This window comes from Gossypium hirsutum, chromosome A08, assembly GCF_007990345.1.
Source record: "Gossypium hirsutum isolate 1008001.06 chromosome A08, Gossypium_hirsutum_v2.1, whole genome shotgun sequence".
Lineage (NCBI taxonomy): Eukaryota > Viridiplantae > Streptophyta > Magnoliopsida > Malvales > Malvaceae > Gossypium > Gossypium hirsutum.
Window position 1 is genome coordinate 115,896,279 of NC_053431.1, and position 13,237 is coordinate 115,909,515.

The 13,237-nt window shown below is 37.5% G+C and overlaps 2 non-coding genes across 2 annotated transcripts; one reads left to right on the plus strand and one right to left on the minus strand.

The window, feature by feature from the left end:
• The first annotated feature begins 1,896 nt into the window (after window positions 1–1,896).
• LOC121205643 (small nucleolar RNA R71) lies at window positions 1,897–2,003 on the plus strand. Its single transcript, XR_005900719.1, has one exon. It is a non-coding gene; the product is annotated as a small nucleolar RNA R71 (small nucleolar RNA).
• Window positions 2,004–12,906: 10,903 nt separating this feature from the next.
• Window positions 12,907–13,013, minus strand: LOC121205716 (small nucleolar RNA R71). The gene has a single exon (XR_005900791.1). It is a non-coding gene; the product is annotated as a small nucleolar RNA R71 (small nucleolar RNA).
• Between the last annotated feature and the right edge of the window lie 224 nt (window positions 13,014–13,237).

Sequence of the window (13,237 nt, forward strand, 5' to 3'; positions counted from 1 at the left end):
TGGAGTAATTCCTCTTTCTTCTTGGGTTGCAAGATGGATGCAATAATTACCGGTAATGTAGAATTATTTCCAAGGAATTCATATTCCAAGTGATCCGGCAATTGTTTAAGTTCCAGTTTGGGAGGTTCTTCAATAGATGGGTTTTGCTTAAGTTCATCTTTTACCTTAATTCCCTCATATTCTGCTAGGTTTGGGGAGGCTTCATTGGAGTTTAGTTCGGTTCCTACCTTAGAATCATCATCCACCCCCTCTCCTTGGGCGAGACACAGTTCCATCGTGTCCTTTGTACGATTTCCTGAAAAGAATCTTGAGTAGCATGACCAATAAAGTCGGTAAAATAACATGAGTCATCTTGTTCCCTAGAAAATCTCATGGCATCATAAATTTTAAAAATAATCTCTTCGTCACCTACTCTAAGTACCAATTTACCATCACGCACATCAATTACAGCACTAGCATTGGCTAAAAATGGCCGACCTAAGGTTAAAGGTACCTCAACATCTTCATCTATCAAGCACAACGAAATCAACATGGAATATAAATTTATCTACTTTTACAAGTACGTCCTCTATAATTCCCCTAGGATATTTAACAAATCCATCAACTAATTGAATACTCATCCTAATGGGTTTAGGTTCCCCAAGACCAAGTTGTTTAAACATTTTATATGGCATCAAATCAATGTTGGTGCCTAAATCAGCTAGTGCTTTATCAACATTCAAACTACCAATTAAGCAAGGAATAGTAAAACTTCCTGGATCTTTCAGTTTGGTTGGCAGTTTATTTTAGAGTATGGCGGAGCATTTCTCATTAAGTTCCACTGTAGATAAGTCTTCAAACTTCTTTTTGTTTGTTAGAAGCTCTTTTAAAAATTTTGCATATGTAGGCATCTGCTATATAACTTCAACAAAAGGTAAGTTAACATGCAATTGTTTAAAAAGTTTAAGAAATTTACCGAATTGTGCATCCATGCGGTCTTTCTTCAACTTTGTTGGGTATGGGATTGGTGGTTTATATTCATTTGGCATTAGATTGTCATTGTTTTCGGGTTCGACCTCCTTTCTATCAGCTTCTTGTAGTGGTTTCTTTTCAGATTCAGCCAACACTTTCCCACTCCTTAGTGTAACTACATTCACGTGCTCTTTTGTGTTGGGTTCAGTGTTACTAGGTAGACTTCCTGGTGATCTTTTAGAAATTAGTTTGGCGAGTCATCCTATCTGAGTTTCGAGCCCTTGAATCGATGCTTGTTGATTTTTAAGTGCTGTCTCAGTATTCTGAAAATGAGTTTCTGACACCGAGATGAATTTTGTTAGCATCTCCTCAAGGTTTGGCTCTTTCTCTTGTTGGTAAGGTGGTTGTTGGAAGCTTGGAGGTGGTGGTGGTCGCTGATTCCCTTGGCCTCCCATGAGAAATTTGGGTGGTTCCTCCAACCTGCATTGTAAGTATTACTATAAGGATTATTTTGAGATCGAGGATTATTACCCATGTAATTTAATTGTTCGTTCTCCATGTTGTGGCCATAGGGTAGGTAATCTGAATTGCTTGCTCCACCTCCACTTGTTTCGCACTGCATTACTGGGTGAACCTGTGAAGAACCAAGAAAACCGTCAATTTTTATATTCAAAAGTTCTACCTGATTAGAGAGCATGGTGACCGAATCAACGTTAAAAATGCCAGCTGTTTTCGTTGGCTTTATCCTCATGACTTGCCACTGATAATTATTCAGTGACATCTCTTCTATGCCACTGATAATTATTTAGTGACATCTCTTCTATAAATTCATAAGCATCTTCAGGTGTCTTATTATTGATGGTTCCACCAGCGGTTGCGTTGACCAATTGTCGAGTTGAAGGATTGAGGCCATTATGAAACATTTGAACCTATAGCCAAAGTGGTAACCCATGATGAGGGCACCTTTTTAAAAGGTCCTTGTATCTCTCCCATGCATCGTAGAGTGTTTCTAAATCCATCTGCACAAAAGAAGAGATATCATTACATAATTTGGCTGTTTTAGCCGGTGGAAAATATTTTTATAAAAACTTTTCAGTCATTTGTTCCCAAGTAGTGATTGACCCTCGTGGTAACGAGTTCAACCATTGTTTAGCCTTATTCCTCAACGAAAAGGGAAACAACCGAAGACGAATGGCATCATCAAAAACAACATTGATTTTAAAAGTGTCGCAAAATTCTAAGAAGTTTTCCAAGTGGGCGTTGGGATCCTCGTCCTACAAACCATCAAACTGAACAAACTGTTGGATCATTTGAATAGTGTTAGGTTTTAGTTCAAAATTATTGGCAGCAACAGCAGGCCTAACTATGCTCGATTCATTTCCTGTTAAAGAAGGTTTAGCATAATCATACATAATACGTGGAGCAGGATTCTGATAAGCAGCAATCGCAGGAGGTAGCAGATTTTCTTGGTTTTCAGCCATCTCCTCGGTTGTGGTTGAAATATCGTCATCTTACTCTTCCTCTGTGTATCTTAAACTTCACCTTATTTCTCTTCGGTTTTTGCGAACTGTGTGATCGATCTCACTATCAAATAGTAATGATCCTGATGGGTTTCTTCTAGTCATAAACTAGAAAAACCTGTCAGAAGAAAATAAATCAAGAATTAGGAAAGAAAATAAAAATTTAAATTGCAATAAAAGTAAAATGGTAAAGTAATAAAAATCGAGTGTTCCTAATATCCTAGTTCCCCGGCAACGACACCAAAAACTTGATACGTGATATTCGCGACAGGTTTTAAATATTTAGACTTAATCGTTCTTGAAACTAACTATTATCACGATAAAGGCAAGTGTACCTATCGAACAGTAGTATAGCTTTAGCAAGACCGGATCGTCGAGCCCAAAGGAACCAATAGTACTAGTAATTAATTTCTTTTTATTATCTAGCCTAAAAATTAAGGGATTTGTTTATCTAAACTAATTAACTAAACTAAGAGTGCACAGAGAGAAAATTGGAAAAAAGCTTTTGGGAAAACTCGATTGATTAAGACAATACCCAAGGAAAAATCCACCTAGACTTTACTTTGTTATTTGACTCTGAATCAGACGGTTTATTCATTTGGCTTGATCTGTAGAAATCCCTAAGTTATATTATTATCTGTCTCAAGACTAATAACGTCTAACCCTAGGTTGATTAATTGAAATCTCTTTCTAATTAACACCTAGTGTTGCATTAACTCGATCTATGGATCCCCTTATTATGTTTCACCCTAATCTGGCAAAATCTTATCACCCTATCTCTAGGCGTGCAATCAACTCCGTTTAATTATGACAAATTTACTCTTAGACAGGGTCTATTTCTCCTCTGAATACATAATTAAGAACAAGTCAAATATTTATCGTACAATTCAGATGATAATAACAAGATCTGTCTTAGGTTTCATTCCCCTTAGGTATTTAGGGGGTTTAGTTAATAATTATAGAAGAAGACATCTTAGAAGAATAATGAATACAAAATATAAAGAAAACCCAAAACCCCTGAATGGAAATTGAAGGGAGATCTCCAGTCTTGATGATGAATCCGGTCTCTGAGATGGAAAATTGGCTTCCCTTGAGTAATTCCTTGCCTCCTCCTCTGCTTCTCCTTTCCTAAGTGCCTCCTCAGGTGTTTAAATAGGCTTTAGAATGCCTAAGAGCCCTCAAAATTGGTCTTTTCTGAATAGGGTTATACTTGGACTCGACAGGGACATGCCCGTGTGCGATTACTCCAGCCTGTGGTCAAGGCTGCTGAATAGGCATGGGTGTGTAGTCTACCCGTGTAAGTCGTGCTTTGATCTTGCCAAAGGGACACGGCTGTGTGACACGCCCGTGTGAGGAAGTCCAGGCCGTGTTGATTTCCCATGTGGGTCTATTTTGTTTGTTTTCAGCCCGTTTCTCGCTCTTTTTACTCTCTTACGCTCACCTAAGTATAAAACATGAAATTAAAGAATTAGGAGCATCAAATTCACCAAATCTAAGGAGAAACCATCCATAAATGTGCTAAGCATGGGATAAAAACATGTATAAATTACGGTCTATCAGTTAATATTGAGGGTAAATCAATTAATGGATTGTTAGGCTCAAAGGGGTTCACTAAGGGTTAATTATGAAGGTAGGCTTTTATGGAGTGAGTAGGTTAAACCCGAGTGCCTTTATCATCTCGACATATCAAATCAAATGGTGTGGTCTTGACATGCATAATCAAGCAAGTTCTAGAGTAACAAATCAATACTGACGCACTCATAATAAAAGTGAGCATGGAAGAAATAACATATGCTCTGAAGGCTCAAGATCTTACAAAAATTATGGCTTTTTAATGTTTAAACTTGTGAATTTCAACTCAAGATAATATCTAAACTTGGGGAAACAACCTAAAAATTTTTAATCCTCAAAAATCAACTTATCATGCTTGATTCCCTAATATCTTAAAGTGTAAACGACCAATGCATAAATGCCTATGTTTTAATTCATGACATATCAATAAAAATCATAACTTAATCAAAATTCATTTTAATAGTGGTATGAGAAGATCACATGAGAATAAGACAAAATTCAGGGATTTTTGATAATGATATTAAAGACACTTCACACTGAAGATGTACATTGCCATCAATGTACAAAGATAGATATATTGAAAAATATAGATATATAATCATGAGATAAGTGAAACTTCTTGAATGATGAATGAACTCCTTATGGAGAATAATCAGCCAAGGCAATGATAAGAGTGGAGGAGGATACTCCCGTGGTGGTATAGGTTTATTAGTCCATAAGTCTTGCGCCAAAAGAATATTATATCTGGTAGTAGCTATGGTCGTGGTCGAGTAGGACATGGAAGTCGTGGAGAACCTTTTCCAGTGGAGTTTTTAGTTCCTAAGTGATGATGAGCTTTGGAGCTCTTTATAACTGTGATAAAATCAAGAACTCTTTAGGAAATATAAAGAAGCATAATTACTCGTAATGAAATAGCCAAAATTATAAATTATTCAATAAAAATTATAGAACCTAAAATTAAAATAATATTAAAGGAAAATAAAATAAAAAGTACTTAGAGAAGATAAATAAAGATAAAAGTGGAAATAAAAATAAAAAAATAAAAATGTCTTAAACATCGTCATCGCTGGATGGTTCGTGAGGTGGTGTTGGCGATGAGATGTGAAGGTGTTGACAAATTTGATGAAGAGTAACATCAATGTGATCAAAGCGCTGAAAACACTGCTGCTCAAATCGAGTAAGGCACTCAGAGATGTCAGAGTATGAAGCCACCGCATAAACTGGACGATGGATGGGTGGTGGGTGAGATGGTGGGTCCTAATGACGTAGAAGGACATCATCAATAATGTCCTCTGGGTCCTCCTCATTGGTGGACTGGACGAGGCAGTACTGAGGAGGGTAGGTTCCACGTCGTTTCTCAATCATCCTCATATGTAGCATGCTCGAGATACCCTGTGGGGACATCTGGCAGATAAGAGTGAGAGAGGATGATTGTGCCGCTATGTTGAGGAGCCCAAAATGCTGAGCCAATCGAGTCACATAGGGCCCGATAGAGATGACTCCTCTCCTATGCCGCTCCGTCTGATGGCGGATGGCGAGGGCAATGAAATAGGCAAGGTCAAAGACGTGCCCATTCGCCATGTTCTACAAGAAATAGGCGTCGTGAGTGTTTACGACGCCAGTGCTCTCTCACCGTCCTGTCAGAGTATGGGCCAAGATGGCGTGTAGATATCGCAAGGATGGGGTGAGGGCTAATACCTTAGAGCGGCTAGGATCATAGGTGGCTGAGGTAGGAACGAGGTCCTTCCAGCACTTTGAGGGAGAGTAGTGGATGTAGCGATGAAGGGTGTTGAGTTCATTGTCATCCATGAACTCCTCCGTATACAGCCCTAGTTCAATTATGAACTCCAGTACGCTCAACTGGCACACTAAACCACCAAGACGGAACTGGATCGTTCCAGGATCGTCGAAGTTTGCCATGATGACTTGAAGATGGAAAGTCGAGCAGAGTACCATTTTGAGCTCGAGGAATGTCAGCTCGATGATCTCAAAGAAGAGCCCCCACAGTTCAGTCGTTAAGAGGGCTCAGACCGCGTCAGCCATTTGAATTTGTTCAAGTGCGGCCTAGTCAATGCAGCGGCCCACACCTAGGAGGCGGGCCCATAATATCTGAAATAGTTCCTTCTAGGGTCCCAAGGGAAACTGGAGGAAAGGGTGACGGATCTCAGCGGTAGGACCCGAGGATGACACTACTCCTTTTTTTTCTTCGAAGAGGGGATGGCGGTTTTCTTGCCATATGAGGTTGACATAGTATACCATAAATGGCAAGACGAAATAAAAATAAAATTACTCTCCAACAATAGCATGGAAAAATATGCATGGTAAAACAAATAGAGATACTTCATAGAAGTCACGTACTAAAGAACAATTATGCTTAAAAAAAACCCAATAAGATATATTAAGTCATTACTATGAATAGGACTATGAAAATATCTAGTGAGCGAATGCATGTGGGTTTGATAACTATGAAATATGGTGTGGGTAAACATGAAATCTACGGAAACAAGAAAAATTAATGAATGTAGCAAAATGTATTGACTAACATGGAAAATTTCTTAACAAAGAGAATAAGTATTCTATCATTATAACGATGATTAATTACTCAAAATAAAACAAAATATCATGAAATAAGTTAAAGATTTGGGGCATACGACTGTAGGGCACGCCCGTGTGCCCTAATTTTTACCCGTGTGTTTCTCGATTTTTTAAATTTGGGCGCGTTTGGCATTCGGCCCGTACCCGTGTTCCTTAAGCGTGTGGGTGCACATGGCCGTGTCACACGGTCGTGTTCTGCTTTGTTCACTTCTCCTACGCCCGTGCTAAATTCTCAATTTCAACCATGGTTTATAGACACGGGCGTGTCACACGCCCGTGTTGGTTTGACAGATTCGCCCACGGCCACGTCGTACGGCCATGGCAACTTATCGCATCCCGTGATAAGGAAAAATTTTGCCCTGTTTTCACACGGCTGTATCGCACGATCGTGTCTCCTCCCGTAGTGTGAGCACGACCTAAGGCACGCCCGTGTGCCTGGCTGTGTGGATTAGAAAACCTGTGTTTCAATGACTCAGTTAGTGATTAGATGTTAAAAACTAAAATTTTAAAGAAGTTAACATCGTCAGTGCTCGGGTTGCCTCTCGTTATCCCTGCTATCAATTTATAGTCTAAGCTTGACTTACCTTTCTGTTGCATGGTCATGGTGGTGCGAGGAGTTCACACTCCTTATCCCTGCTATCAATTTTATCAAAATAAGGTTTAAGATGAGTACTGTTTACCTTAAAAGTGTCGAATTTGGGATGAATTACCTTGACTGTACTGCTGAATCCAATTTTTTAAATTGAGTTTTAGAAAATGGGAATTGACTTTAAGAAAAATGAAAACAGGAGTCGCCACCAATCTTTTTAGGTGTGATTGGATCACCTTATAAAATGTTTTGTTTTAAAACATTAATTTTGGTCTACAAAAGTCGAGAAAACGGATTCGGGAGTCGGTTACGTACGAGGAAGGGTTAGCACCCTCGTAACGCCCAAAATTGGTACCTAATTGATTATCAAGTTCTTTAATGTCGGAAATTTGAAAGTTTTAAGATGCAAACCTATTTTAATTAGAATGTCTCAAATTTGAAAATTAAGGCTCACTTATTTTAAACAAGTCAATACATCACATCCAGTAAGTTAGGACGCAACATTTTAAAACCTTCGAAACTAAGCTCATCTTTCGAAAATTTCTATCTCAAAACAACAAAACGCCATATCCAGTAAGTTAAGGCACTATGTTTTGAAATCTCGAAATAATTGTTTAAGTTTTGAAAACTCAAAATCACCTAGAAGGGTGCTTGACTATTCGAATTCAACGAGAAAAGTCGCAACCAAGTAAGTTAGGGCACTACCTTTCTCGAAGTTTCCAAACATCAGGCATTGCCTTTTATTTTTTATTTTTTTAAAAAACCTTGGAATATTATTTTAAGTGATGTTTTAGGATGACATATTAATGCATCATGAAGCATAGATGTACAAAATATTCTAACATTTCCATACAAACATAAATAATATCATTAAGACAAAACTAAATAACATGAACATACGTTTAATGAAAAAAATCATACTAGGGTAAATATAAGATAATAAACAAATAAAAACATGAGTAAACTAAAAGAAAAACATAATACATGCAAAAATTATACAACAATATATATCATAAAATAGCACATAAAAGAAATAATTAAACATAGCATATAAAAAAATGAAACTATGCACAAATAAGATAAATGACATACACTAAAAAAATGAATAAATAGAACATTTACAAATTATAAAAATATAATGCAATAGTTCAAAATACATGAAATGATAATATAATATATATACATGCATAGAAATATATATTTGAAAATAAACTATATAAAAAGGTTAAATATTATAATATATAAAATACATAATCAAATGTATAAAAGATAGGAATAAATATACATATTTGAAAAATGAAGAAATTAAAATAAAAAAAGGGTTGAAAAACTAAGATAGACGAAGAATAAAATAAGAACAAACCACAGAGAGTAAGAACGCAAGAGGCAGAGAAATTTGAGTGAATGCTCTCAAGAATTCTTATTGCTTCCCAAAACTCAAGTGTGTTACAATGAAGGGAGAGGCCTCTATTTATAGTTGAGCCTCCTCAAATCCAACGGTACAGATCAATTACATCAATGGTTAAGATTAAAGGATATCTACAAATTAAATCTCCAAGATTACAAGATCATATCTTCAAGATTGCATATCATATCTTAGATTGCATATCATATCTAAGATTGTATCATATCTAAGATTGCATATCATATCTAAGATTGCATATCCTTAAAGATTATATTTCCATATGAGTCAAGCTTATAGATAGACCTTAAATCTTTTCAAGTAATGGGCTATTTCGATTGGGCCAAATTATATGTTTGTAATTTTGTACTGGACTTGGACTTGGACTTTGTTTTATTTTTATTTTTATTTTTTTTTGAACTTATTTTTGGGCCCGGGAAAAATTGAGTGTCTACATGTACCATATGGGAAAATGTTGAGTACCGTAAGAGGGATTACTCTGTTAGGTTCAGAAGTGGCAATACGAGGGTCTGCTGCATCTAATAGAACTTTGTCTCAAACCTTAAGTTGATTTGGTGAGATATTGAGCTCGTCATGGTGTGGTTTTGGTTTATCGTGTGTCCTCAGTTATGTGTCCGCCATTCATCTAGTTCCTCGAGTTGTAGCCTTCGTTCTTCATAGATAGGTCCTTTGTCGTTACTCGAACATGGCTCATGTGTGTTGTTTGAATGTGTTTCCTACCAGGAAGGTTTCACCACATGATCCAGTTTAACAGTATGATTTATACAACCACCTTCAATTTTCTATGTGTTACTCGAATTACGAGCTTGAAGGGTGATTGTTTCGTCTCCCACACGATGTGTGAGTTCACCTGTGCCAACATCAATTATTGTTCTAGTAGTTGCTAAAAAAAGGCCTCCTTAAAATTAAAGGCATGTTACTATCCTCCTCTATGTCTAAATCAACGAAATCAACGAAATCCTAGTTTGTTTGGGTTTCCCAAGACCTAGCTGTTTAAACATTTTATAAGGCATGACATTGATACTAGCCCCTAAATTAGCCTAAGCATTATTAACATCTAAGCTACCAATTAAATAAGGAACCGTAAAACTCCCTGGATCCTTCAGTTTGTTTGCCAGCTTATTCTGTAGTATGGCTGAGCAAACTGTATTTAACGCCACATGCGATGCCTCATCTAACTTCCGATTATTTGCTAAAAGCTCCTTTAAAAATTTGATTGCGTTCGACATCTGCGAAAGAGCTTCAATAAACGGTAAGTTAATATGTAATTTATTTAAAAGTTTAAGGAATTTACCGAACTGTTCGTCTAAGTGGTCTTTCCTTGTCGCATTTGGGTATGGTACATGTGGTTTGTACACTTTACTTACCTGTATTTGGTCATTGTGGTCCAACTCACCTTTATCTTTACTTACCACAGTTTCTTGCCTCAGTTCTGGTTCAGGTGCAACTAACCCTTCCTCATCTTGAATGGTAATTGTATTGAGCTACTCCCTTGGGTTAGATTCAGTGTTACTCGGTAGGCTACCTTGTGGTCGTTCAAATATCAATTTAGCGAGCTGGCCTATCTGAGTTTCGAGCCCTTGGATTGACGCTTGATGATTCTGAAGTGCCGTCTCGATATTCTGAAAACGAGTTTTTAACACCGAGATGAATTTTGTTAGCATCTCCTTAAGGTTTGGCTTCTTTTCCTACTGGTACTGTGGTTGTTGAAAGCCTGGAGGGGGTGGTGGTCTCTGATTACCTTGGCCTCCTCATGAGAAATTTGGGTGGTTCTTCAATCCTGCATTGTAAGTGTTACTATAAGGATTATTTTGAGATCGAGGATTATTACCCATGTAATTTAACTGCTCGTTTTCTATGTTGTGACCATAGGGTGGGTATTCTGAATCGCTTGATCCACCTCCACTTGCTTCACACTGCATTACTGGGTGAACCTGTGAAGAACCAAGAAAAGCGTCGATTTTTCTATTCAAAAGTTCTACCTGATTAGAGAGCATGGTGACCGAATCGACGTTAAAAATGTTGGCTGCTTTCGTCAGATTTGTCCTCATGAATTGCCACTGACAATTATTCAGTGGCATCTCTTCTATGAATTCATAAGCATCCTTAGGTGTCTTATTATTGATAGTTCCTCCAGCAGCTGCGTCAATCATCTGTCTAGTCGAAGGATTTAGGCCTGATAAACCGTAATTTATACATATTTTACCCCATGCCTAACGCATTTATGGATGGTTTCTCCTTAGATTTGGTGAATTCAATGCTCCTAATCCTTTAATTTCATGTTTTACACTTAAGAGAGCATAAGAGAGTAAAAAGAACGAGAAACGAGCCGAAAATGGAGAAAATGGACCTACATGGGAAAACAACATGGCCTGGACTTCCTCACATGGCCGTGTCACATGGGTGTGTTAGTTTGGCAGGATTGAAGCACGACTTAGACAGGTGGATCACATGCCCGTGCCCATTTAACAACATTGACCACGACCTTCAGTAATCGTACACGGACGTGTCCCTGCCGAACCCAAGTTTAGTCCAATTCGGGAAAGACCAATTTTGAGGGCTCTTAGGCATTCCAAAGCCTATTTAAACACTTGAGGAGGCACTTAGGAAAGGGGGATGCAGAGGAGGAAGCAAGGAATTACTCAGGGAAAGCCGATTGATCCATCTCAAGAGCCAGATTCATAATCAAGACTTGCGATCTCCCTTCAAATTCCTTAAGGAGTTTTGGGTTTTCTTATGTTTTGTTATCTTTATGCTTTTGAGATGTTTTCTTTCAGAAGTATGAACTAAACCCCTAAATACCTAAGGAGAATGAAACCTAAGACAGATCTTGTTATTATTATCTGAATTGTATGATAAATATTTGACTTGTTCTTAATTATGTGTTCTTAATTCTTGTTTTGATATTCCAGGATATTGATTCAAGTTAAGCTCATATTTAGAGGAGGAATAGACCCTTTCTAAGAGTAAATTTGTCATAATTAAGCGAAGTTGGTTGCGCGCCTAGAGATAGGGTGGCAAGACTTTTTTGGATTAGGGTGAAACCTAATAAAGGAATCCATAGATCGAGTTAATGCAATTTTAGGGTGTTAATTAGAAAGAGATTTTAATTATTCAACCTAGGGTTAGACGTTATTAGTCTCGAGAGAGATAATAATATAACTTAGGGATTTTTACGGATCAAGTCAAATGAATAAATCTTCTGATTCAGAGTCAAATAAGAAGTGAAGTCTAGGTGGATTTGTCCTTAGGTATTGTCTCAATCAATCGAATTTTCCCCAAAGTATTTTCCCAAGTTTTTCTTTCTGTGCTTTATTAGTTAGTAATTAGTTTAGACAACCAAACCTCTTAAATTTCAGGCTAGATAATAAAAAGGAAGTAAATACTAGTACTCGTAGTTTCTTTAGGTTCGACAATCCGGTCTTGCTGAACTATACTACTTTTCGATAGGTACACTTGCCTTAATTGTGATAATAAGTTAGTCTTAAGAACGTTTCATTCAGAAATCCTTAAAACCTGTTACGAATATTATGCATCAAGTTTTTGGCACCGTTTCCGGAGAATTAGGATATTAGGAAAACTCGATTTTTATTACTTTAGCCACTTTACTTTTATTACAATTTAAATTTTTATTTTCTTTTCTAATTTTTCTCTTATTTCCTTTTGACAGGTTTTTCTAGTTTATGGCCAGAAGAAACCTGTTAGGACCACTACTTTTTGACGGTGAGATCGACCACACAGTTCGCAAAAATCGGAGAGGAATAAGGCGAAGCCTAAGATACACAGAGGATGAGCAAGAGGACGGTTCTTCAACCACAACCGAGGAGATGGCTGAAAACCAAGAAAATCCGCTACCTCCTGCGATTGCTGTTAATCAGAATCCTGCTCCGCGCACTATGTATGATTATGCTAAACCTTCTTTAACAGGAACTGAATCAAGCATAGTTAGACCGACTGTAGCCACAAAAACTTTTGAATTGAAACCTAACACAATTCAAATGATACAACAGTTTGTTCAGTTTGATGGTTTGCAGGACGAGGATCCCAACGCTCACTTGTCAAACTTTTTGGAACTATGTGATACATTTAAAATTAATTGCGTTTCTGATGACACCATTCATCTTCAGTTATTCCCTTTTTCATTGAGAAACAAAGCTAAACAGTGGTTGAACTCGTTTCCACGGGGGTCAATCACTACTTGGGAACAAATGACCAAAAATTTTTTATTAAAATATTTTTCGCCGGCTAAAACGGGTAAATTACGTAATGATATTTCTTCCTTTGTGCAGATGGATTTAGAAACACTCTACGATGCATGGGAGAGATACAAGGACCTCTTGAGAAGATGCCCTCACCATGGGTTACTACTTTGGCTATAGGTTCAAACCTTTCATAATGGCCTAAATCCTTCGACTCGACAAATGGTTGACGTAGCTACTGGCAGAACCATCAATAATAAGACACCTGAAGATGCCTATGAATTTATAGAGAGATGCCACTGGATAAATATCAGTGGCAAGTCATGAGGACAAAGCCAACGGAAACAGTCGACGTTTATAACATCGATACGGTCACTATGCTATCTAA